This window comes from Rhinolophus ferrumequinum, chromosome 3 (genome assembly GCF_004115265.2).
Source record: "Rhinolophus ferrumequinum isolate MPI-CBG mRhiFer1 chromosome 3, mRhiFer1_v1.p, whole genome shotgun sequence".
Classification (NCBI taxonomy): domain Eukaryota; kingdom Metazoa; phylum Chordata; class Mammalia; order Chiroptera; family Rhinolophidae; genus Rhinolophus; species Rhinolophus ferrumequinum.
In genome coordinates, this window is record NC_046286.1 from 41,124,484 (window position 1) to 41,151,629 (window position 27,146).

The following is a 27,146-nucleotide window of genomic DNA, read 5'->3' on the forward strand; positions in this document are numbered from 1 at the left end:
ATTGAGGGTGCCAAAAAAAATGTATACACATTTTAAGAAAGGAAAAAACTGTATTAAAATTGTAATACTCAATATATACCAATAAAAAAATAATGTATACAAGTCCTGTGTATACATTTTTTTGGAACCCCCGGTACATTGATTAGAGAGGCCATTGGAAAGTATAGAAAACTCAACCATCATACATGAGCCTCTACCTTCCTTTTTTCCAATGTGCTACTCTATCTCCTTTGTTCCATTCAGACCTAGAGAAATGAATATCATTTGTCAACTATTTGAAAACTACTATTCTTCAGTTTCTTCACAACCTGTTAGAACACTAACCACCAGTACATTGGAAATTTCATATATCTAGAGTGGACTACTTTACACTAAGCACTTCTCATCATTTCTTTATTTATCATCTCCTAATTTTTATCTTCTCCTTTCAGTATTTTTGTTCTCTGGATTTTAAATGAGTAGTCAATTCATTTATAATGCCTAGATTTTCAAAGCTTTTTAGCAGAATTTCTATGTAAATTCTCTTCTCCAAGATATCAAACTATTATACTTATAGTCCCCAAAATATTTTTTTAATTTTAATTTATTTTGAGCATTGATTTGAACCACAAGCAAAGAATGTGGTAGTTAGATGACATAAAGAAAAATGTACCAAAGCCTCAAGTAGTTTAAACTGTTAAAACTGGAACAGGATATATGGCAAAATTCAAATATAGTTAATTTCATTCTGTTGAGGTTCTAAAATTTTGCCATCGTTATATTTTCAGAGTCTTCACAATACCTGAAAGGAACTACTTATTGTTGAATCACTCAAACCCTATATGAAAGAATTAAGATACAACAGGCAAGATCTCCCTAATTTGTTACTGCATAATTTAAACATTGAAAGGGAAAATAAAAGGAATATTAAATATAAAAGTGATACCATAATAAAATACATATATAGAGAGAAGCACACAGAATTCTATAAACATTAATATGGACGTGACTAAGAGCTATCATTTATGAGAGCTCTACATATTTGGATTCAAATATAGCAATGCTGGCTGCTACCAATTACGTAACTGTGAAAATTACGTAAACTCTCCAAGCCCTCACTCATTTCCTCATCAGAAAATGGAGACAATACCACTAACCTCACAGAGTTACTGTAATGATAAATAAAACTGCTTAGCATGGTACCTGGCACCAAATATGCATTCAAGAAACATTAGTTTTTATTACTATTATTTCTTCAATAATGAAAAGGTAGCACATTTTAATCCCAAAGTTCATGTTTGAACTTCAGTTTCTCCACCACCTGCTTTCCATGTGTACCTTCCCATGAAACTACCCATGACCTCCAAATTGCCAAATACTTTTGGATACTTTCATGTCTTATCTTATTTGACTTCCCCATTTTTGAGTCATCAACATCTCATTTTCCTAAGGAGTCTTTTAGAAAGGGATGCTGAAAGCCATTTAAGCATGGGATCTCTCTCCTATCACTTCTTCTGACCTTCCCCTGACCTTCAAATTCTAGGTTTCTCTCAATGTTCCATCTTCAGTCTTCTTCTACTCTCTACCTCATATTCTCCCTGGATGATTTCAATCTCTCTTGTTAATTTTAGCCTACATGCTTAAAATCCCCAAATCTGTCTCCTGCCCTCATGTCTGTCCTAAATTCCAGACCTGTATTTCCAATGCTTAGTGTAAATCTTATTTATGCATTCAACAAATGCATGTTGAGGGCAAAGAAAACAAAGGAAATCAACATTTATTAAGCATCTAATACATAGTGGATATTTCACACCACAGAGATTAAGCCACCCAAATCACATCATCAGTAAGAGTTAGAATTCAAATACAGATCTGTTTAACAGTCAAATCCAAGCAATCTCTACAATACTACACTGCTTCTCCAGGGCATCCACAGTAGGTTACAAGGTACTAGGAATACAAAAATAAATAGGACTTAAAGTACAGGTTCACAGATAAATATTTAAGTGAAAGTATAGCTCATTTAACAACTGAACTGATTGAACAAAATTTATTATCTATTACATGGTCTGTACCATCAAAGAAAGGGTAGCAGTTTTGCAAAAGAGACTCATTTTTTTTCAGCAAGTAATAAAAATATGACTATAAACCTATTGTAAAGATAAAACAAGTGACACACAGGAATGGGGAATGAACAAGAGGAATCTAGGGAAGATTTCCCTCAGGAGATGTATACAGTAAGACTTAAGGTGAGTACATGTTTGCCTGATAAATTCAGGGTGAGTAAGCATTTCAGGCTGAGGAAACAGTAAATATGAAAACACTAGAATAATCTTGGTCCATTCTGAAAATTCCAAGTAATTCAGAAGACAGAAATGAGTAAGGCCTAATACATACACAAGGATGAGCTACATTATGAACAGCATTATGTGCCTTTTTTAGGGATAAAGAAAGTGTGCATTTCAGAGATACATTTAGGATCTTGAATTGAGAAGGGGTGGTGATAACTCCCAGGTTTCTGGTTTGATTACAGGTAAGGCAACCAATAAGAATATGGGGTGAATACTCTGGAAATCAGAAAAACAAAACAAACTTAACAAAGGAACAAATAAAAATTAAAGTTGAAAATTTCTGTTTTATATGTGATGAATATGAAGTGTGGATGGGAAACTGAGTTGGAGGGGTGTAGCCAGCTACAGGCAATTGTTCAACCTTGAAGGCTGGTCCACCACAAAGGTGTTCGCCAGTGGAGGTTGAGCCCTCAACAATTGCTCACAATCCTACTTATCCTTGGTTAAGTGTTATTTTCCAAAAACACAAATCTGATCATGGTACTCTCCGACATATCCAACCAAAATGAACCAGTATCTATGCAGACACACCTTGGAGATTGCAGGTTCGGTTCCAGACCACCACAAAAGCAAGTCCTAATCTTTTTGCTAGTGAGAACTCCCGCCTTCAATTTATAAAAAAGACACTAACATCTGTGAAGTGCAATAAAATAAGATATGCCTGTATTTCATGTGCTAAGAATAGTAGCACCACCTCAGGAAGACGATGGCAGACGATGACCATGTAAAGTTCATTCTGAATTCAGAACACCTGAGCTAGTAACCCAGGTACACCACTAACTAGTTAGCCAAACGACCCTGGGCACGTTATACGGTGGTACCTTGGTTTTCAAACATAATCCATTCCGAAGACTATTCGAGTCCTGAAAAGTTCAAAAACAGCCGACAGCTAAGCCTCAGGATCTTGCACTCAGCGGAAGCCACATGACATGTTCGACTTCCAAGGCGTGTTCAAAAACTGAAGCACTTACTTCTGAGTTTACAGCGTTCGTAAACCAAAATGTTCGTCAACAGAGACGTTCGAAAACCGAGGAATACTGTAACTTTCTAAGCTTCAATGGTCTCATTTGTAAAGGGATAACAACTATTTATCTCCTAAGTTGTTCTGGAAAAAATAAGACAATTCATTCCTAACAAATGTTAACCAAAAAAAAGGAGGAAAGGGGGGGCAGCCGTTTTGTTCAGTGGTTAGAGCGCAGTGCACATAACACCAAGGTAGCCAGTTCAATTCCCACATGGGGCAGTGAGCTGCACCCTCCATAACTAGATTGACTTGGAACTGAACCGCGCCCCTCACAACTAGATTGAAAACAACTTGACATGAAGCTGATGGGTCCCGGAAAAACACACTGTTCTCCAATAAAAAAAAAAAAAGGGAGAAAGAGACATATGTGTATACAGGTCAGAAAACGGCATAACTATTAGTAGGTCCTTTCTGTTTGGAATGATTTTCACCCAAACCTTTACAAGGCAAAACATCTAATACATACCAGACATTTTTCATCGCAGAAAGCCAACTGTCCATGGCTTACAAACATATAATAGCATCTATCATCTTTCATATGAATAAGCATAGTGCTTTACATAATTCAACTAATTTAATTCTCTTTTCAGCTTCATTAATGCCCATGTAGATATGATTAGCTTCATTTTACAATGAGGAAATAAATTGGTGTAAAATTTAATTAAGTAGGCTTATGTAAAGATTACTCTGGATTCTACCTATAGTACCGAAAATACTCTCTTAAAATGCAGTTAGGAAACCTTCAGTGAAAAGTAGAAGAGTGTAGTAGAAAAAATTACCCTTATTTGTAGTCATAGAATTGGGTTCCTACTATCTAAACCTGTGGCCAAGTAACTTAATCTCCAAAATCCTCAATTTCTACATCTGCAAAATGATAATAACCTGCCTTATAGTACACTTTTCCTACGATTTTAAGATTTTAAGCTCCTTAAGAAAGGGGAGGAGAATGCCATATTCATATTTCTCACAAATATATACATATTTACTAAGTAGGTTTACTTTTTTTAAAGAGCTCCCTAAAACCAAAATATCTTCTCTATCAACTTGCATCTATATTAACTGTTACAAAGACACAAATTATAGTGGCACATAAGGAAAGAATTTAAAATTTTTTTAATTCTTTCTGTATGACCAGAAAATAGTTCACCTAATTTTAAAACACAAGCCCTAACTATGTTAGGAAATTAATAATTTAGCTTTATAATACATAATAATTTAGCTGCTGACCCGTATTTCATTCTAATATTTTCTCAAATATCCTCTGGGTACAAGAGATAACTAATTCAGTACTCTATCAGTGCAAAACAGTTTCAAAAAAGAAAACTCCCAAAATTTTAGGGTGCAAGCACATCTCTAGATGTGGCAATGAATTACTGCCACATTAAGGAAAATACACTAACTTCGATATAATTTATAATTAACCAAGTAACTCTGAGCTCCGTTATATAATAATTGCATTCATTTGTGGTCTGTTGAACTTTATGGTCTCAAAGCACAATGAAGGTTAAAAATGCAATTGAGTTCCTTTCGTAGAATTTAGCATACTGAAATCCCTCAATACAAGTTTTTAAAGAAATTTTTAAATAACGAAAGATCCATTTTTTAAATTTATTGAAGTAAACTCTGTTTTGACTACAGTTTCTGCGAATATCTGTAATAGAATTATTTTTAGAAAAATAGTTCTTTCTGCCCTCATCTACCTTTATATCAGTTTCTAAAACCACTCAGGGAATTCAAAATAAAAAAAGGAGTGAAAACATCAAGAAGGGGCTATGCAAGGATGTGAATTTACACACCACGGGCAGAGAAGCACTACCACCAATAAAAGTCACATTCTTTCAGTTTTATGATAAATTTCCATTTTTCAAATACCCTACTTCGAGGCATGAAAAAAAAAAGGTGCTACATCAATCTGCTTCCAAAAAAATATCCTGTCTGGTTCACACACGAAGTTTTATGAACTACGTCGGAAAACAGGAGTCAGGGATGTCCAGGGTTATCTATTTCCCTGCTGGAGTAAAACTTTTTTAGAACCTGACAACATGATACAACAACAAAAGGCCTCTATCCTGTGTCCTCCTTAACCCTCCCCACTCCCCCCCCCCCAAAAAAACCGGTTCCTTTTCATACAGTCAATTCATAGTAAATTTCACAGTATCCACAGAATGGACTAAAACTGTGTGACCCTACGAAGGGGATAACACCTGGAGGCACGACTTCAAATTCCAGGCTGGAAGGAAAGGGACTCGGGACAACTATCTGAAAACCAGCAAAGTAACAGCGTTGGAGGGCGTATCAGGCAGGTCCGCAACGTAGCTCGTGGCGTGAACAGACCATTCATTAGCTGAGGGATGCGGCGTGAAGGCGGCTGCAAGGACCCGGGACACTCCAACCGCCCCGCGACGCCTCGCGCGAAGCCCGGCAGCCCCGGCGCAACTGGGTTCCCTCCGAGCGGCCCACCCGCGCCACTGGAGTCCGCGATCACCCGCACCCTCTGGAAAGTGAATACTGTCCCATCCACCCCCCGCCCCGGGCTGAAGGCACACGGTCGCCTCGGCCCGCTCCGCACGGTCCGGCCGCGCCGAGCCCTCCCTCACCAGTCGCTAGATGAAAGTGCGCCGGCGGTCTCCTCGGAGGGGACACACGGCCGCGCAGGAACTCATCCTCAGTGAAGGCAACAGGAGGGACCGAACCGCGCCAGTGGGAGGCTGATCCCCAGACCCCGCTGAGCTCTGGAGGCGGCTGCAGCTACAGCCGCGATTACAGTCACCGCGAAAAAAGAGCAGGGAAAAAGGGCCGGCGCGGGCGGTACCCAGGAATAAGAACATCGTTGATTGGCTCGGGCTTGTGTATGACTCATGAGGATTGGCTGCTGCCTGTCTAGAAGGCCTCGCGTGGCAGCACCTAAGCTGTTGCCCTTCCCGGGATCCCTAAAGGGAGAGTGACCCTGCCGGCCTTGGGGTCTTGGGTGCGAGCCGAGGACGCTAAACCAGCAGCGGTGGTGGAAATGCCCTTTTCGGGGTCAACTATCGCCCAGGTATTAACATAGCTCTTCCAGCATCTGGAGACTCGGAATACAGGAGAAACTCGGGTGGAGAGACAGAGCCCTGGAAGACCTGGCCGAATGCCTCGGGTAGCCGGTCACCACAGCAGGAGCCAAAGGCGTAGGGATCTTGCACAGAAGAGTTGCCACCAGTCGCCCTACCAGTGCGGTCACGGGAAAGCCAAAGGCGTTGTCTCTAGGAGACGCAGCCTCGCCCCTCCCTGGCCAGTTTGTACACCTAGATTGTCTGAGAGTCACTCCCTTAGTCAGAAGGTATCACTGCCTTCTTAGGGTCAACTGTGGGACCGGCTGCTGACCCGGGTCACGCAGTTCAGTGCCCGATGCCGGGCTTGCACTACGCTTTTCCCCTTTAACTCTGCATCCAATGCAACGTTTTAAAAGTGGACACGTAAAAAATAAATAAATAGTAAAATAGGAAAGAAAAGTAGCCAATAATTGACACTAGGGTACCGAACGGGAAACATACTGCTGCGGAATGCCTCATACAGGAAGGCACTCACTGAATGTTTGTTGAAGGAGGGGCAGTGTGACTCAAACAACACTAGGATTTAGGAGTTGGCTGTACAGCCCTGCCACGCTGTCAATAATACAAACCACTTAGTCTCCTCGAAACAAAGGAGTTGGACTAGATGTCTTAAGGACGGCCTGTTCAGCTTTACTCACCTTTTTTGTAGCACAAGGAAGCTCAAAGCCACATGGCTGATTAGTGAAAAGAGAAGAGCTCTCCTGTTGCCCCTTCCTCGTACAATATTCTGTCTCTTTTCCCCTTATTCTGGTGCCCTATTTCCTACTTTGACATGTAACAAAAAACAGTTTCTAATGTAAAAATTGAGTGATTTCTGAAAATAAGCTATATATGATGACTTTTACATTCATGAACAAAGAAGCCAGTAATGGCAAGTAAAGCTAATAATGTAAATAAAAGCATTGACCTAGGTTGAAATCTTTTATCTGTCTGTTATTTGTATCTGGACAAGTTACTTTTCTGAAGCCTCAGCTTCCTCATTTGTAAAATAGCAATAATGAATTTTAGGGTCACGAAAATGCAATTATACAGAGATATACATCACTTAACAGATTGCCTAGCACACAATAATATAATACATCTTATAGCAAATGTTACTTTTTATAAATAAAGAAGTATTTACCTAGCAGCGGAATTATTCCAAGCACTCATTCATTCATTTTCATAATTGCCAAGTGCCAGATAGCTGTGGTAAGCACTGGGGACCCAATAGTGAACAAAAACACGTATCGATCCAGATAATCCCAAACCTAAGACTAGATTGCAACGTTTACAAGTAGTACAATGAGTACACTGATGAATTTAATCTGACTTCCCAAAAGAAGTGACACTTGAACTAAATCCGAAGAATGAGTAGGTTATAACTAGATAAAGCAGGAAAGGGATGAAGCAGGCCAAGGGATGTGTAATTGCTCCTCCTTTTCCTGGAAAATGAGGTGCCTTCAAAGACACTGGTTATTTGGGGGCGGCAGGATGGCTCAGTTGGTTAGAGTGTGAGCTCTCAACAACAAGATTGCCAGTTCGATTTGCGCATGGGATGGGGGGCTGCGCCCCCTGCAACGAAAATTGAAAACAGCAACTGGACTTGGAGCTGAGCTGCGCCCTCCACAACTAGATTGAAGGACAACGACTTGGAGCTGATGGGCGCTGGAGAAACACACTGTTCCCCAGTATTCTCCAATAAAAATTTAAAAAGATACTGGTTATTTGTAGGACAGAATATTGACATGATTAGGAAATAGCACAAATGAAATACAATTAAATGAAAACTGCATTGTAGATGTGTTTAGGGAAAGAAGAGGTCAAAATTGGACATTTTGTTTGGTTTTTAAAATATTTGTGTTTATAATAGAAAAAAGAGAAATATACCAATTACAATGATTATCTCTGTGTGGAATTATGGGTGATTCTTAATTTCTATCATTTTGAATTTTGTAATTAATTTTTTTGCAGTAATTAAATGTTACTTGATCAATTTAAAAAATCAAAGTTTGGAAAAATAATTGACTGGAATTTCTAAAGACTTAAAGGAAGAAATTTAGAGACAGCTTTCAAAGACTGCAGTGATTTAGATGGGGAAAAGTAGAAGAATAGCCCAGGCATCAGGAATGGAGTTGGAGATGAGCCCAGACGAGAGCACTGCAGAAATGTTTTTAAGTCACATAACATTTGCAATAACCCCTAAATGCCATTTTTCCCGAATTGAATTAATAACGCTATGTTTCATAAACAAAATGGATTTTGTTGTCATTCAAGTTGTATAGAAGAGATAGAAGAGAGAATATCAGAACTTTTATGGTTCCCATTTAGCAAAACCCGAACCTGATTAGGTTCTGCAAGCATAGTTATTACTACAGGAAGGTCAGCAGTGCAGCTGGTCTAGAGATCACTAGAACCTTATTGTTTGACCTCATTCTCATTTGCTCCAGATGGCCTTCCATGTGAGAAACCCTTGGCTGGTTGAAGCTTCCTGACACACAACTCAGCTTTGCCATTCAGGAATATATCACTGAGCTCCCTCTGCCTCAAGGTCAAAAATTCCAGGTGCACTTGATGGACTTATACTGGCTCAGATTAGGTAAGGAGTCAGGGGTATCATGATTGATAAACTCTATTAGAATCTTACGGTTGAAGCAGAGTGCAGAGATGTTCCCCCAAAGAAGGCTATCAGATCCAGGATATGTGGTCCCAGCTGCATTCTTCCTATGTAATGGTTATCCTTCAAATCCTCACTGAGAGGAGGCCACCTCCTCACCAAACTGTGAAGCCTTCTCTGATGCCCTTTCCTAACAGTTATCCCCTTCTCTACAACTTCTATGACTTACTCATATTATTGTGACACACTATATTGTTTTTAGATTTATTAGTTTTACATGTGGATGCAGTAAAAGCAAGGACTCTAGAGGCAGACTGCTTGGATATAAAATTTTACTCCTTACTAGCTGTGAAACCGCAGGCAAGTTACATAACCCCTTTAGATCTCAGTTTCTCTAACATGGGATTAATAGTCCTTTTTTCATTAAGTTCTTATGAAGTTTAAATGAGATGATTTCTGTAAAACTCTTAGTAGAACTCTTTGCACTTAATAAAAGTTGACATACCTCAAGTCCTTTGGATGGATATATTTCCAAGAGAGCATCTGAGGGGTGGAAGACACAGGAATGACCCACAAGATGGCAGTGTTTGAATATAACTTTAGAACTGTATAAGCTTGAAAACAGACTCCACCAACAAATCTAAAAATTCAAGGCAACTACTGGAGAAATTCGAAATTCAAGGCAAATTCAAAGCCTACATCAAACAAGCAAAACTTGTGAGAAATAAAACCGATGAATTTGGTAAGCTGAGCATTCTTTTATAATCATAACAATCTGAGCTCACCATACTCTTCTCCTTTGCTATGACTAAGAATTTGCTATGACTAAGAATTTGTAGTATTCCTGTAAGTCAGCCCATCTAACTTAAAATTGTATGTATTCCTTCTTTACCTGTGTGGGGGAGGAAGAAACTTTCCTCTACCCTTAAAGTTCTTTCGGCTGGCCTTATGATCAAATCGACATGAGATAAATTAGCAAGAGAGAATAACCAAATTTAATGTATGCATATGTATGGGAACCCCACATACATGAGAGAGTCAGAGAGCCCACATGCATGAGAAGCTCAGAGGCAGAAAGGGAAATGGTATATAAGACGTTATGAGCTAGGGATGAGGTAAGGTGTGTTGGGGGCTCCAAAGTATCATTTCAGGATAAGAGTAGATGTTTAGTAAGTAGAAGTTTCTCCTGCCCTATAGCTAGGTCAAAAGAGGTTATCTCTGATAATCTCTTATTATGGGCAAAGCCCCTAATTCAATTTCTTCTAGGTTGTTAAGAGCGGGGCAAAAATTTCTCTTGACCCCTCAGCTAAAATTGCCTTTAGCTCAAAACAATCTGCATACCACAGAGGCGTGTCATGGAGTAACTAGTTCTGAACCCCCATACCTAACTGCATAATTAAACAGGTTATTATCACCACTGCTTGCTTTGAAAAATAAAGTAAAACAAGTTTGATCTGAAATGGCAAACTGGCACCTACTGTAGCCTTCTCTTCATGCCACAAATCTTTAGACCGGGCAGAAAAGACATATTCAAAATAATTAAATTCACAAGTGCATTAGAAAACAAGGTTAGTTACTCATGGTCCAGAACTTACAAGGATTCCCTGAAAGATGGATAGAAGGCTGTATTGGATGGAAAAAAGGATTAACAGCTCCAAACAAAAAGAATACAGGACTGCTATGAAAGGTAGTAGCAACACCAAAAGTATTTCACATCTACAGGTGGCTATTAGGAACAGGAAAAAGTCCAGACTAAACCACAAAGAAATTGATTGGAGTATCACAGCAGGAGCAGTGAGCCAGCTGAAGTTTCCTCATCATCCATCGCATGATAGCAAAAGAGGTATTTGTCTCTAGGTAGAATATAGGACAGTGCCCACGTGGCTGGTGACACCTGGAATAATCAGGAAACTTATACTCGGAACACTAGCCACTAGCTTCTCCTGTTCAGCAGCATGCCCACCCTTCCCCATACCTCTAAAGAATGACAGGTATTCAGGAGGTGACAACAGATATTATTACTCCCTTCAGGGAGAGTGTACAACAGACATAGCCTTCTCCACAGCAATTTTTCGAAAAATGAATCTCAAATACACAGATGTCCACAAATCCAAGAATCACCAAATATTTGAGGAAAGCCAACATCCTAAGAGACATAAAATTACAGATCCAAGAAGCTCAGCAAACCTTAGGCAGGATAAATACAATGATAACTGTGTCTAGAAACATCATAGTCAAATTGATGAAAAGCAAATAAAGAAAAATCTGAAAGCAGAGAAAAATGGAATATTTCATAAAAAGAATAATAATTTGAATCACCATGCATTTCACATCAGAAAGTATGAACATGACAGTATACCAATTATCATTAAAGAGCTGAAGAAAAAAACTGCCAATCCAGAAAAAGTTCCTCAATAATGAAGGCAAAATGAAGATATTTTCAGAATAACGAAAACAAAGAGAACTAGTCACCACCAGACCTACACCACAAGAAATGCTGTAGAAAGTTCTATGACCTGAAGAGAATGCTGCCAAATAGAAACTCAATATTTCAGACAGGAAGGAAGAACACGAGAAATGGAAAACATTCAAGTTAATACAGTCAGTCCTCTTTATTCACAGATTCTGTATTTGTGAATTCATCTACTCACTAACATTTATTTGTAACCTCAGAATCGATACTCGGTGCTTTCACAGTCATTCAGGGACATGTGCAGAACAGTGAAAAATTGGAGTTACCCAGTGCACATTCCCAGCACGTTCCCAGCTGAGTTCAAACAAGGCCAGGTTCTGCCTTCTTGTTTCAGCTCCCATAATGTAAATGGGTGTCTTTTCATAGTCAATCTAGGTGATATATTTTTTTGCATTTTTCTAGGATTTTGCTATTTAAAATGGCCCTCAAATGTAATGCTGAAGTGCTGTGTAGTGTTTCTGAGCCCAAGAAGACTATAAAGTGTTTTGTGGAGAAAATACATGTTAGGTAAGCTTTGTGCAAACATGAGTTGTCGTGGGGTCAGCCATCAGTTTAATGTTAATGAATCAACAATATACATTAAATAAGGTGTCATTAAACAGAAACATACATAAAACAAGGTTGAACAGTTAGCAATATCGTGACCAGAGACTTATAGGAAAATAACCCTGTATTTCTAAGGATTGATGATTCAGTATCACTAATTTGATGTTTGTTATGACTTCATAGAACATAACTACTATAAATAAAGAGAATCACTGCATATAAAAGTTTGTTTTCCTATTAATACCTTTAAATACATGACTTCAAAGCAAAAACTATAATATTATTTATGACTTTATACTGTATGTGGACATGATACAAATGACAACTACAGCCTAAAGGACAGAGTGGGGTAGGTTAATGGACCTGTACAAAGCCAAGATTTCTATACTTTATGTGAATTGGAACAATACTAACTCAAGTAGACTGTGAAAAGCTAGTAATGCATATTGTGATCCCTAAAGCACCTGGTAAAAAAAGTAATGGAAAGAGGTATAGCCAAAAGACTATATACAAATTAAAATGGAATTATATAAAAGATTCTAATAAACTAACCAGACACCAGAAACAGTGCAACAAAAATGTGATGGAACAAGTAGAAAACAAGTAATAAAATGATAGAAATAAATCCAGCTTTCTCAATAATTACATTAAATGATTAAGTACTAAACACTCCAATTGAAAGGAAGAAATTGTCAGAATGAAATTTTTAAAAAAGACCTAAGAATATATTGTCTTAAAGAGACTCACTTTAAATATAAAGAGGCAGATAGGTTGCATATATCATACGCATAATAAGCAGGCTATTATCATAGCAGAAAAATAGACTTTGAGACAAAAACTATCACCAAAGATAAAGGGGATATTTAATAATGATAAAAGGGTCAATTAATCAAGAAGAAATAATGTGTATGTACTTAATCATAAATATAATAAGTATGTTCCTGATAACAGACCTTCAAAACACATGAAGCAAAATTGACTAAAAGAAGAAATAGACAATTCCATAATCATAGCAAGAGATTTTTTTTTTTTAATTTATTTTTAATTTATTGGGGGTGACAATTGTTAGTAGAATTACATAGATTTCAGTTGTGCAATTCTGTATCACATCATCCATAAATCACACTGTGTGTTCACCACCCAGAGTCAGCTCCCCTTCCATCACCGTACATTTGATCCCCCTCACCCTCATCCCCCACCCCCCAACCCCCTTACGCTCTGGTAACCACCAAATTACGTTCCCCAGATTAATTTTCAAACCCCGTGGCCATCCTGTGGTCACCGCAAGAGATTTTTAACACCCATCTCTCAGCACTAGATAGAACAATTAAACAAACACAAAATAGGAAATCTGAAGGTGATTGGAACAATACTAAGTGGTGATTTGAACCAAACAATATGAACTTTAGTCATGATTTTTATGCAGAAGTGTTTAGGGGTAAATTGATACCTTTAATTTACTACAAAATACATCAAGAAATATAATTTGGATAAAGAGACCAATAGATGACAGATATGTGATAAAGCAACTATATTAAAAATGTTAATGGTATAATCTTCATGAATACAAGGCGTGACGATTAAGGTTGTGAACTGTTGCAATGATGTTGCTAACCTGTTTTGATATCAGAAGGATCATTCATTATGAATTTGTACCAATTGGACAAACAGTTGACCAAGTTTACTATTTGGAAGTGCTGAAAAATCTGCGTGAAAAGTTAGACAACCTGAACTTCTTACCAACAATTCACGGCTCTTGCATCACAGCAATGCAACATATGACACGGCACTGTCTGTGAGGGAGTTTTTAACCAGTAAACAAATAACTATGTTGGAGCACTCTCCCTACTCACCTGATCTGGTCCCCAATGACTTCTTTCTTTACCTGAAGATAAAGGAAATATTGAAAGGAAGACATTTTGATGACATTCAGAACTTCAAGGATAATACAACAACTCTGATGGCCATTCCAGAAAAAGAGTTCCAAGGGTTGAAGGGTGGACTAAGTGATGGCGTGGATCCATAGCTTCCCAAGGGGAATACTTCAAAGGTGACCATAGTGATATTCAGCAATGAGGTATGTAGCACTCTTTCTAGGATGAATTTGTGAACTTAATTGTCAGACAAGTATGCTGAGTGAAAAAGCTAATCTCTAAAAAAGCAGATGACATGATACTATATATAGAGAACCCTAAAGACTCCACCAAGAAACTATTAGAGCTGATAGATGAATTTAGTAAAGTAGCAGGATACAAAATTAATATTCAGAAATCAGTTGCATTTGTACATACCAATAATAAAACATCAGAAGGAGAAATTAAAAAAAAATCCCATTTACAATTGCTTCAAAGACTATGAAATACCTGGGAATAAATTTAATCAAAGAAGTAAAAGCTCTGTACTCAGAAAATTATGCCACTGAAGAAAGAAATGAAAGAAGGTACAAATAGATGGAAACACATATCATGTTCATGGATAGGAAGAATTAATATAGTTAAAATGTCCATACTGCCTAAGGCAATATACATATTCAGCGCAATTCCTATCAAACTACCAATGACGTTTTTCACAGAAATAGAACATATATTCCTAAAATTTATATGGGACCATAGAAGACCCCAGATAGCCTCAGCAATCTTGAGAAATAAGAACAAAGTGGGAGGTATAACGATACCTGACATCAAATTATACTACAAGGCTACAGTAATCAAAACAGCATGGTACTGGCATAAAAACAGACACGTAGATCAATGGAACAGAATAGAGAGTCTAGAAATAAATCCATGCCTATGTGGCCATTTAATCTACAACAATGGAAGCAAGAATGTACGGTGGGGTAATGACAGTCTATTCAATAAATTGTGCTGGGAAACCTGGACAGACACATGCAAAAAAAATGAAGCTGGACCACCTCCTTACACCATATACAAAAATAAATTCAAAATGGCTTAAAGACTTAAATGTAAGCTCTGAAACCATAAAATTCCTAGAAGAAAATATAGGAAGAAACTTCACAGACATTACCCAGAGTAAGATTTTTACTGATACATCCCCTCACGCAAGGGAAGTAAGAGAAAAAATAAACATGTGGGATTACATCAAACTAAAAAGTTTTTTCACAGCAAAGGAAACCATCAATAAAACAAAAAGGGATCCTACTGAATGGGAAAAGATATTTGCCAATGATATATTTGATAAGGGGTTAATATCACAAATTTATTAAAAAAACTCACTCAACTGAACTCCAAAATAACAAACAACCCAATTGAAAAATGGGCAGAGGACATAAAGAGACATTTTTCTATAAAGGACATACAGATGGCAAACAGACATGAAAAAATGCTAATCATTAGAGAAATGCAAATAAAAACCACAATGAGATACCACCTCACCCCAGTCAAAATGGCTACCATCAATAAATCAACAAACAACAAGTGCTGGCGCAGATGTGGAGAAAAGGGAACCCTTGTGCACTGTTGGTGGGATTGCAGATTGGTGCAGCCACTATGGAAAACAGTATGGAGATATCTCAAAAATCTGAAAATGGAACTACCTTATCTATCTGGAGAAATCCAAAACTCTAATTCAAAAAACTTTATGCACTCCTATGTTTATTGCAGCACTATACACAATAGCCAAGACATGAAAACAACCAAAATGCCCATCGGTAGATGACTGGATTAAGAAACTGTGGTACATTTATACAATGGAGTATTACGCAGCCATAAAGAAGAAAGAAATCTTACCATTTGCAACAGCATGGATGGACCTAGAGAACATTATGTTAAGTGAAATAAGTCGGAAGAGAAAGACAAATACCATATGATCTCACTTATATGTGGAATCTAAAGAAAAGAATAAGTGAATGAACTAATCAGAAACAGTTTGGGAGACATAGAGGAAAAACTGAGGGCTGCTAGATGGGATGCGGGGTGGGGATAAGGGGGAAGGTGAGGGGATTAGAAAACAGTAGGTAACCACAAGATGGCCATGGGGTTTTGAAAATTAATTTGGGGAATGTAAGCAGTAATGTTGTAAAGATTTTGTAGGGTATCCGATGGACACTTGTCTCATTAGGGAGACCACCTCAGGGATGATGTAGACGCCTGATCACTGCATTATACACCTGAAGCTGAAGCTGAACAATAATGAATTCAACTACAAGTTTGTGTATATATATACGTATATGTATGTATATGTATACACTTACAAGAAATGGAGTACAGCATTAGGAATAGAGACAGTGGAAATGTAACGGCTCTGTGCGATGTCAGAGGGATAGTGGATGGGGGGAGAGGGGTTGACAGTGTGAGGGATATAAATGATAAACGTCTAAGTATTACTTTGTCTTGTGCATCTGAAACTAATAAAATATTGATTAAAAAAAACCCCTGAAATATATAGACAAGCAGAAAATAAAGTAGAAAGAAAATAAAAACGAACAAAAAAAAAAAACAACAAAAAAAGCTAATCTCAAAAGATCATCTGTGATTCCATTTATACAACACTCTTAAAATGACAAAAGTATAGAGACAGAGATAGCTCAATGGTTGTCAGGAGTTAGGGACAGGAGGAAGTAGGTATAACTATAAAAGTGTAACACAATGGAAAAAGTTGTACTGATGGACCATTTTTGTATCTTGATTATGATGGTGGTTACATGAACCTATATGTTTGCATACACCTGTACAGACACATGTGCATACATGCACAAATGTGTGCATGTAAAAGTGGTGAAATCTGAATGTGAAATAAGGTCTATGGGTTGTACCAATGTCAGTTTTCTTGTTTTGAATTTGTGCTATAGATATAAAATATAACTATTAAGGAAAACTGGGTGAAGGGTACAAGGGACTTCTCTGAATTATTTTTGCCAGTTCCTGAGAATCCAGAATTATTGCAAAATAATTTTTGTTTCTAAACAGTTAAAAAAATGGAAATAAAGTTTAAAAAAAAAATCCATATTTCAAAGGTAGTGAGGGTGGAGGCCCTAGCATTTGAGTTCCCTATTCACTGTTGACAATGCAAAAATGTGAGCTTCCATTCTTCTATCGAAAAGCAGGAGGGGTAGAGTCTTCACTGGAAAGCCTATTAGCCTAATTATTACAGGCCATGTAGTCGCTAACCTGATTATAAAGCCCTCTCAGAGACTTGGTAAGGCACCCAACATCTTAATACATTCCTCTTCTGCTTCAGCTAGACAATGTGGGCTCTGTTGTTGGCAGCTTTGAATACTGACTGATTTTTATTCTGATCGTTTCAATTGCACATCTTTATTTTCTGAGGGATTTTGAGGAGTAATAAATAAAGCTAAAACATATCTCTACACACTGAAGGCACTGAGAAATTGATATCAGGCTAGAAAGTAATAAATGGAAATGCAATGCTGCTCAATAATTTCTTTGTTATGAGCCTGACCAGAGCTATTTGGTTACTTCTAGAAGCAGAGAGAACTGAAGCCTTCTCTGACTTGCAACTTTCTGAGGTCTTTTGTTATTCTAAAATCCCTAAGAAACCAGAATACTCATGTGTACTTCAGTGTCCAAGACATGGATTTTTCTTCTTTACCTCACTAATGATATGCAGCACTGTCCTCCCACACAACCCCCTAAGAGTGGCCCATCCTGGTGCTTAGATGGCAGGAAGACTGTCTGGAAAACCCTCCTAATTAAGTATAGCTTCAACAGGGCTCTGAAACAGGGATGTTGAAAAAGAGCTTTACAGTTAATTACCCTATATTGTAAGACGATCAGGAATGGACAAGAGGACAAGCAAAGGACCAGAGAAGAAAGAGAAAAGAATGAAACACCTAGTTCAGAAAAAAATGAGTAAGACTTATAGAAATTATCTTTCCAATTTTAGTATATGTGCTGCCGAAGCGAGCACTAGAAATTATCTTAACGTAAGTAAAAGAATGAGGAAGAAAGCCAGGGAAAGCTCTCTAAGGACCCCAGAGACAATATTTCCCCTATTACCCTTATTACTGCTTTGTATTAAATGTGTATGTGGGTTGGGATCCTTGTTGGTATTGGGAATTATACCCATTTCACTCAGGTTATAATACGAAGAAATTCGTTTACAAAGTTTACAAAAGCAGAACCACACAAACAACTTCACTTGAGTGGAATATTTCTTCGGTCCCAACCCAAACAAAATGGCCAGTTTTATTATACATCTGTCTCTAAATACCAGTTTTACATTTGTGAGTAAAATGTAGCTAAATAAGCACTTTCTAAAACTTTATTTAATTGCACAATGGGGCTGCTCCAAAACAGAGATGATAAGATCATCAGAAGTACACATGCTGTGACTTGTATAACAATTTCTTCTTTATAGCTTTGTCATTGTTCCTTCTATAGCTTCTCAAATTTCCACCATTAACTATTTAGATTTTTGACAAAAAATAAAATGCAAAACAAAACAAACAAAAAAGGAAATCAGGGTAGCTCTGGGTCTGCCAAGGACCACCATTAATTATCATAATCATTGCCTAAATTTCTTTGGTGCTTTCCTGTTTGGAAGGTACTTTAACATCCTTTGTTTCCCATTAATGTTTTGATTTTCTAAAACAAGCCTGAAATGAACTCAAATTATTATCAAAATTTTAAAATGAAAAAGATGATGCTCAAAGGAGTTAAGTGACTTGCTCAGGGTCATAGAGAGCTAGTAAAAAGATCCCTCACAGCTCACATCAGAAACAGTAAGCCTGCTGCCCTCTCTAATGCTAACAGATTAAATGAGAGAAAAGAGAGCCCTGGGGAATTTCCTCTCTTCACTCTACATTAGCTGAACAGCACAGATTGCAGTCTACTTCCTCTTAAATTCCATTGCACTTGCCATCTGTGAAATTCACTTGAACTCTTCCTCATGTTTTGCCTTGTCTTGCTTTTAAGAGTTTAATAAATGAATGGGGAAATAGCGTGTGTGTGTGTGTGTGTGTGTGTGTGTGTGTGTGTTAACTTCCTACTTATACAGTACAAGTGTTAGAAACAGGAACCTAGACTTTTATTTTCTCACAAAATTTAGCACAGTACAATGCTTATAAATAATTTTTTAATTTGAATTTAATTAGATTAGATAATAGTATGAAAAATATAGACTTTGGCCTTAAGATAAGGTAGAGAAAAAGAAAATTTTAGTGGAGGTAGACCTGGTACTTTTGTGTCTATTGAGGCCATCACCATCATTTTAATCATTTTGCCAAGACATTTAATTCCCTTGACCTTCTTGCTGCACACGCCCGACTCAATCTTAACCCCAGATCAGCCTACAAGTCAGCCTTCTTTACTCCTTACCTTGGTTAGGCTAAAGACAAGGTTATGAACAACAGAAAGATAACACACTTGCTTAAATAATAAAGGGTATTTGGACTGAAAAGTCCAAAGGTAAAACTGGCTTCAAATGGGGCTTGTTCTTGCAACTCAAATGATGTGAGCAAAACCAAGCTTCTTTTTTCACTCTGCCTTCCGCAGAGTTGGTTTCATTCTCAGCCCAGGCATTGCTCCATTGCCTTCTCGTTTTCAGTACTGCTCTTGAGAATTCTGATGCCATTTTTGTTCCCAGTCCTTTGTATGTGACCTAGTTTTCCTCATTGGAAGCCTTAGAGTTCTAAAATTTCAAAATAATCCTTCTTCATTTATATCCAGCAGAATAAAAGCAAACATGTGCCCCAGTACTCACAGTGAAAATCCTAGGTCATGTTCCCACTACTGAACCAATCACTCTGGCCAGGTAAATTAGATAAACTGATAAACTAAACGCAGTTATATGTTCCCGTATTGGAGCTGGACAGGGAATCAATTTCCCTAGAATCACGTGAATCCCAAATGGAAATTAGAAGCTACTCGAAAGAGGGAAATAAATACTACAGAAATAGCTGACACGTGTTCTCTACTTTCCTTCATCTTGGCTGATAGTTGTTAATAAAGAAACCAAACAGCCATTGGTAATGCACAAACGAAAACTTGGGATCTCCAATGTCTACAGGATTCTTATGACATTAATTATTCTCCCCCCTCCTTATATTTCACTCACTACTACATGCTTTTCCTCAAGTTTATTAACTTGATCAAGATGTCTCTTCAAGAAACAAGTAAAACTCACTCAACTAATGCCCATTAACTATTACCATTTTTATCTCCCCTCACTTAAGCACTTAAAGTCTATACACAAAGTAAACCACAATAAAGTGGGACAAACATAAGGTCACTGCAACCCACAAAATATCAGTCATCACCCTCTCCCAGCTAATATGAGTGACTACTTCTTTACCAATCCTCCCTCTAGTCTGCTCTCCCTATAGATAAGACTTATTGAAACACCCAGTTATAGAATTGTCCTCCCTTATGATAGTCAGTTAACTCCCATTTCCTTAGACTCTCCCCAAAATTACCCAACTGAAGTTCAAATCTGATAAATAGGTTCTTTCTAACACCCTTTTACTGAAACACCCCTCAGTTCCCTGTGGTGCTTTCCTCCTTTGCAGCAAGTAATAAAACCAACTTGTTCAACTAAAGGTGTGTTCCTGGTGATCTTTGGCTGAAGGGTGATAACAGGCCTTATTGTGTATCCATTGACGTATTACCAAAGTATCCTTCATTTCTCTTCTGAATTACTGAAACTCAGATGTGATCATGTCACTTCCATGCCCCATATCCCTAAGTGTAAAGTTCAAATGTTTTACCCTGGCTGAGACACCCTCCTACCACACACGTCCTGTCTTCTTAATGACCTCCTCCCCAACTCCACTTCCATGCACCACCCTGAATGAATTTGCTTGCAGCTCTTCTAAACCATTTTTCTGAACTCTGGCATGGCCTTTGGACCTGTTCTGATGCCCAGCAATAGGCTTCACCTAGCTAATTTTTACTTGTTCTTGAAGACTTGGCTTAAGCATTTCTTCCTCTGAGAAGACTTCTGGAATATCTCCAGGAGTCATTAGTTTGTGTTTCTTTCTCTCACAGCATGTATCACTGTAATATATTTACTTATCTGTTTTCTCTGTGAGGCTACTAACTTCTTGAGGTCTACGGCCTTGTCTTACTCATCCTTTATCTTCTGCCAGTGGATCATACTCAGTGTTCTTCTCCTGCGATGTTTGGAAATGGACATGGGGAGTGGGGTTAGGTTTCTCAGTGATTGAGAACTGCTTTGTAGATGGAACCTAAAGATAATAAATGTTTTGCAATATGCCAGGCAGTCCTGCACAAATTATCTCCCTCCAAATGCCAATAGTATCTCCATTAAGAAACACCATAGGGGCCCCAGAAAAAAATGGTAGCAGTGTCAGGTTACAAAGCAGAATATTTACAGCCCTGAGAACTGGAGACACAGTTTCTGAGTGGCAAATACACAGTGTGGCTAATTCCAGTGACAAGACAGGAGCTAAAGGGGTGAGGCAGCTGTGACCTGGCAGTCACCATCCTTGGAGGAGAACAAAGCCATAAACACACCACTTGCCAGGAGACATTTCTGTAAGGCTTTTCAGATCGTTTGACCTATGACATTTTCCTCACCTTTGTCCAGACAAGACCTTCTAATTCTACTTGAACTTTATATTCCACCTTTTAACCTAAGGCCCATTACTTGCAGTTTATTGTTGCTGCAAATTAAAATCCACAGGGAGCAGATGTGCACTGTGGTTTTATTTGTCACTGTAAGTACTATGTGACTCACATTCTGCCTTCAGGGGAGTCTTAGCGAGGTAAAACTTTTCCAAGGCTCAACTTTTCCTGGAATAACTTTGTCATTAAAGACATAGGCACTGAATCAAAAGTTAATTGAATCAAAACTGTGGTAATTTAATCTGGAATTCTAGACCCATTCAGTGCGTACATAATTGGTACCAAGTGTCTTTTATGCAAGGATGCCAACTGTTTCTGTGTCCCAATACGATCATTTCTAGTTTTGAAAGCAGTGTTTTAAACTTCTCAATCTGTTCACATACCCAATGACATAAAGATTTCAGTGTAATACCAACCCATAAATAATAGCTGGTGATCATGATCTAACCTGTACTTCAAAAATTAAGAGGTATCCTTAAAAATGTTTACAATTTTTTTTATTCACACTTAATAGGGAAATATTTTTCTAAACTTATAATTTCATTGAAGAAAATAGCAGTAAAGTCTTCTCATAAGGATGACCATTCAGGTCTTCTGTTCATCTTCAATAATTATAGACCCAACATATCCCCAACTCTAAGTGTTCTAATTCTTCATTTACTGTTTAAAGGGAGGAAAAAAACTTTTCCTTTCCTTTACGATTCTTTTGAGACCTATCAAATTGGTAAAATACTCCATGTCGGTCTATGAATGGGAGCTAATGGCTAGTGGGGTACTCAAATAGCCTTTCAGAGATTATGTCTTGATTCACTAAATTCGCTGGTAAATCCAGTCCAATAGTGAAAATGATTTTAGATACTCACAGTAGTTCGAGAGAGGGAGATTTGGGAATACAATGGATCTAAAGCAAGCATGGCCTGGAGTTATTCAATTTATATTAATGCTGTAGATGATTTCGTACAAAGATTAGCTTCTCAGATCTTATTTTGCAGGAAGCTGCCATATTTACCCATAAGCAAAGCTAATCAGGATATAAGAAATTACACTAGGATATAAGAATTACACTAAATTCAATGAAGTATACCTATTGAGCACATTACATATATAGGCAACCTGATGGCTACTGCATGGGATTTAAAACAAAGCAACTTAAAATCCAGTTTAGGGAATAAGATAGATACATAACTATTAGTGATTGTAAAGTGAAATACTGCCATAAAAAAGACACAATGGAATTGTGGAGCTACAAAAGAGAGAGATCACAGTCAGCTGAGGGGTTCGGAAAAAACTTCTAAATAAAAGTATATGTGAAGAAATTTAGACATGAATAAAGATTTTTGCGGAGCCTCTGAAAGTAATCTTTTATTTCCATGAATGCCAATGGAGGGAAAAATTGTGAAAGACTTTGAAATGGACGACAAAGATTACTGGATGACTTTAATAGAAAACTAGGTGAATTAGTTAAATCCATAGGGTCACGGGGCCTTTCATTGTCTTCGAGCTATTTTACAACTCGATAATTTGTAGATACCTGATAGCAATGCAGAAACTCCTGTTCATAGACATGCAAATCTGCCTTCCGGCAGTTTAGTCCCTCCCCACCACCTATGTTCGGTTCAGACACCTCAAGGAGACTCCTGGTGCCACAGCCCTAGCACTAGCACCCAGCTTGTCAGTAGCACTTCCACTGCCTTTCCCACCGAGGTGTCTCCTTGCAGAGCACGATGTCCAAGCAGACACTGATGTCTTTCCCAATGGAGCCCATAATATCAGCCTTTCCTAGTTCCTGCCCATGCACCCTCCTATTAGTCCTGTTTGTAACACACAGGAATCACCCTGTCCCTGTTTTTGAATATACAGTTATATTGCCTCTTTAGACAATATAACTATAGACCATGGATTCTAGACCATGAAGATACAAGTATCTGTTTATGTGCATCCATCTCAGTCACCTTCTTTTTAGTACCTGAAGCATGAAAATCCCTCTAAGAATAAGGAGAATTATAATACAAGAGATCATTGGTAGCTTAGACTTCTCTGAGTTTGAGGTTGTCTCATAAGGTGAAATGTCCTTTTGCCTCTTATTTATGTCCATAGAACTCATGAAATTGTAGTAAGCAATCTATATATTCTAGAGATGTTTTTTGGATATCAAAGACATGATTGTCTTGTTATTTTAAAGAGGCATGAGGGCACAAGACCCATCATCCAGCATTTATACCTATTCTTTCTTGCATGTCATAGACAAGAGTGGAGCAGAGATAAGCAGACAGCTTCTGAGATGAGGGCCCTCTCATATACAGTTGCTATTCTGTTTTACTATTGGGTCTCATTATTTTATTTTTAAGAGCAGCACAAAATAGTGTCTTACAGGTTTTTAGAAAGCTCAAGAACTAAGAGAAACCAGAATAACTTAGAAGGAAGGCTTTTCTTACTCTAGTCTCAGGAAAACTGTGAATTAATGCCCACGGGGAAAGGAGAGAAAGAGATGCCAGTACAGAATATATATTACTTTAATTGATTTTCTGTATATGATTTGATTAAGGTGCTTTTTTTCCCCATATTTAAGGTGGTAAAATAGTGCATTCATCATGACCTTGCATCATATCATGTTCTGGTTATATAATCATAAAATAATTAAACTGCCTTCATAAAATTATATGAAAATTAAATGAATACATTTTAGAAATGGGCTACTTGATCATGTTCAATTTCTAACCCATAATAAACTTGGCACCACTAGAGAGGGTTGGAAACTAGACACAAAGTGAACATTATTTGGCATTCTTCCACTAAAACTCCTGCTGTGGAAGATTGGCCCTTTCAAATAACATCAGATACTAAACTGGTATTTAATTTAAAAATCTTTAATCAACAAAGATCTTAACAACCACTTAAATTTCACTGCATGTTAATTCTATCAATTGTGAAACAGTATCTAATGCCATCAGTAAAATGGGAGCATTTGAATTGATGGGGTCAGGGATACACAGAGAAGTCAAGAGATTACTATCCTGGTGCCGAAAAGAAAATTCTATAGTATAAAGGCATACCTTGGAGATATGGTGGGTTCAGTTCCAGGCCAATTAAGTGAGTATCACAATAAAGTGAGTCATAATCTTTTTGCTGCTGGAAGGTCTTGCCTTGAATTTGTAAAACACACAACACCTGTGAAGTGCAATAAAGTGAAGCTCAATAAAATGAGGGATGCCTGTAGTAGTTTAGCTGAAATTAAGAACAGACATTTTGAGTTCTTTTCAACTGAAACTGCTTCAGACAGGTAAACCTCAATCAGTCACTCTCATTCTAATTAACACTGTAAAAGTATAGCATCCTAAAATCCACCATCCTGAAAAGTTATATTCATTTTCATAGTTATCTTAATGAAGAAAAGATAATGAAGTATCTTAATGAAGAAAAGATTGAGACCAAAGAAACCCTTTCATAACTGTCAGAGAACTTTGGGGAAAAAAATCAAATTTATTTCAGGAGAAAGATTCAAATTTGTACTGTATTAATGTCATTTTAAAACGGTGACAGTTGGAGAACTATGGTTATGCAAGAACGCCATTATTTTTAGGAACTACTACTGAAGTATTAGAGGGCATCACGTCTGCAATTTACTTTTAAACATAAGGAAAAAGTTATGTCTTTCCACCCATGAGTGTGTTGGGGGGAAGGGGATTCTGTGTCTAAAGAGAGAGAGAGGAAGAGAGTAAGAACGACAAAGCAAGTATAATAAAACACTAACATTTGGGGGTTCTAGGTGAAAGGTGGGCAGCTGTTTTTTGTTCCATTTGTGTAACCTTTTTGGAAGTTTGAAATTATTTTGAAGTAAAAGTTAAAGGAAATCACACCAAAAAAAATTATTTCAGGAGAAATTTCCAGATGATGAGTTGTATTGGTATTAGGGATTTGGCGCCGAGTCAGCAGATACATATATCTCAGCCAATATCACAGGAGGTCTGAGAGTCATCCATTTTATTACCTTATACTATTCAAAGCATTTTAGACTTGCCCAGAATGTTTTATATTTCAATTTGCTTTCATGTTTATTAGTTTATCCACAGATCATGACAGAATGAAAGAATGCACAACAGGAAGAAGTCCTGAGAAACTCAAGGAATCTGAAGTAAACATGATAGATAATCCACCTTTTTCACCAGTTGGGAAGCAGGTGATGATTGATGCATGCAGATTTGATCAGCCTCTCAGTGCTGGTTTCTGAGGAGAGACCGGCTAAGAAAGGTGTGTGGACAAAAAAAAAAAAGCGGACTCTGTGGAAAGTGACCTCAGAGTGATCTGATCATAAATTCCTCACCGGGCAGGTCATGGTGGGTAGTCACGCCCCAGGACTGTAACTTCTTTTCTGAAATGTGTTAAGCCAGCCCTATCCATTGTTCTTGTGCATCTAGCTAGGTTAACACACCTTTGAAATACCAGAATACCCCTTAAAGGAGGTATTAACCCTCAAGAGAATACATAATTTTATAAACTATCCTGTAATCCAATCCCACTTCATTTTCTTCAATCTTCCTTATGTCCCCTCCTTAATTTCAATAAAGAATCTGTAACACTATTATTCTCTGGAGCATTTGAGATCTTGCTCCCCGGCACGTGTCATCAGTTTGGCTCAAATAAACTCATAAGAATTCTCTACATGTTTGTTTCTTACATCAACAGGAAGGACTTTGGAAATAGTAGCTGGTAAGGATGGATCAGGATGGAGACTTGGTCCTGGAAGTATCTCACGGTCAAAGCAAAGCCAGCCTCAATTGTACGTTAGGTATCAGTCTTTGGAAGGGCAAGCTGATCCTGGAAAACACAAATAAATTACACTGTCGTTTTTGATTTGGTCGTTACTTGTCTAATTTTTGTTTTCTTTCTGTATGTGTAGGGGGAGGGTTGTTTTTTGATTTTGAACTTTGCTAACAGTGGGTCAACTTCTAAAACTCTGTTATTGTCATCATAGATGTATACTATTTAATAAATGTAATTAAAGAAAACTTCCTGTCTTCATATTCATATATTTAAAATATAAGAGTGATAGATTGAAGTGAGAAGAGTTGGAAGAGGGGAGGGAGCACTGTTATAATTTAAGTGGCATGATCATTGCAGTTTTCTTGGTTATTAACATTTTCCTATTTTCAGCAGAATCAGTGTTTCATTTTAGGGGGATAGAAATATAGTGGCAAGGAAAAGTCTAAAATACCAACATAGTAATTCCTCTGAATTTTCAGTTTTCATCTTTTTTGTCTTTCCGAAAAGCAGATTAAAGCTGAAAACTCTCAGTGACACTAAAAAGAGCCCCCAGGATTGGATTATCCCTATAAGAAGTAAAAACAAAACTAGAATTAAACCTGAGACTCCAAACCAGCCCCTAGCAGCAGCAATTATTTTCCCTGCTCATTTAAACCTGGATGAAACAGAACTTTTTCATATATCTGCCACTAGATGGCACTATATAAACACCTTTATTTGCACTTTTCCTGTCTTCCCAAAGACATAGTCAGGAAGGTGGCAAA

General features: G+C 37.6%; 1 protein-coding gene and 1 long non-coding RNA gene across 3 annotated transcripts in view; one reads left to right on the forward strand and one right to left on the reverse strand.

The window, feature by feature from the left end:
• IBTK (inhibitor of Bruton tyrosine kinase) overlaps positions 1–6,125 on the reverse strand; it is an 86,166-nt gene extending 80,041 nt beyond the window's left edge. The window contains exon 1 of one of the 2 annotated variants that reach the window (XM_033102699.1): positions 5,952–6,125. The gene's annotated coding sequence lies outside the window, so the exon portion shown is untranslated. The remainder of the gene's footprint in view (positions 1–5,951) is intronic. The other variant, XM_033102698.1, reaches the window with a different exon arrangement.
• A 140-nt stretch (positions 6,126–6,265) lies between these two features.
• On the forward strand, positions 6,266–26,518 carry LOC117020318 (uncharacterized). The gene is made up of 3 exons (XR_004422666.1): positions 6,266–6,391; positions 8,873–9,021; positions 25,681–26,518. It is a non-coding gene; the product is annotated as an uncharacterized LOC117020318 (long non-coding RNA).
• The last annotated feature ends 628 nt before the right edge of the window (positions 26,519–27,146 follow it).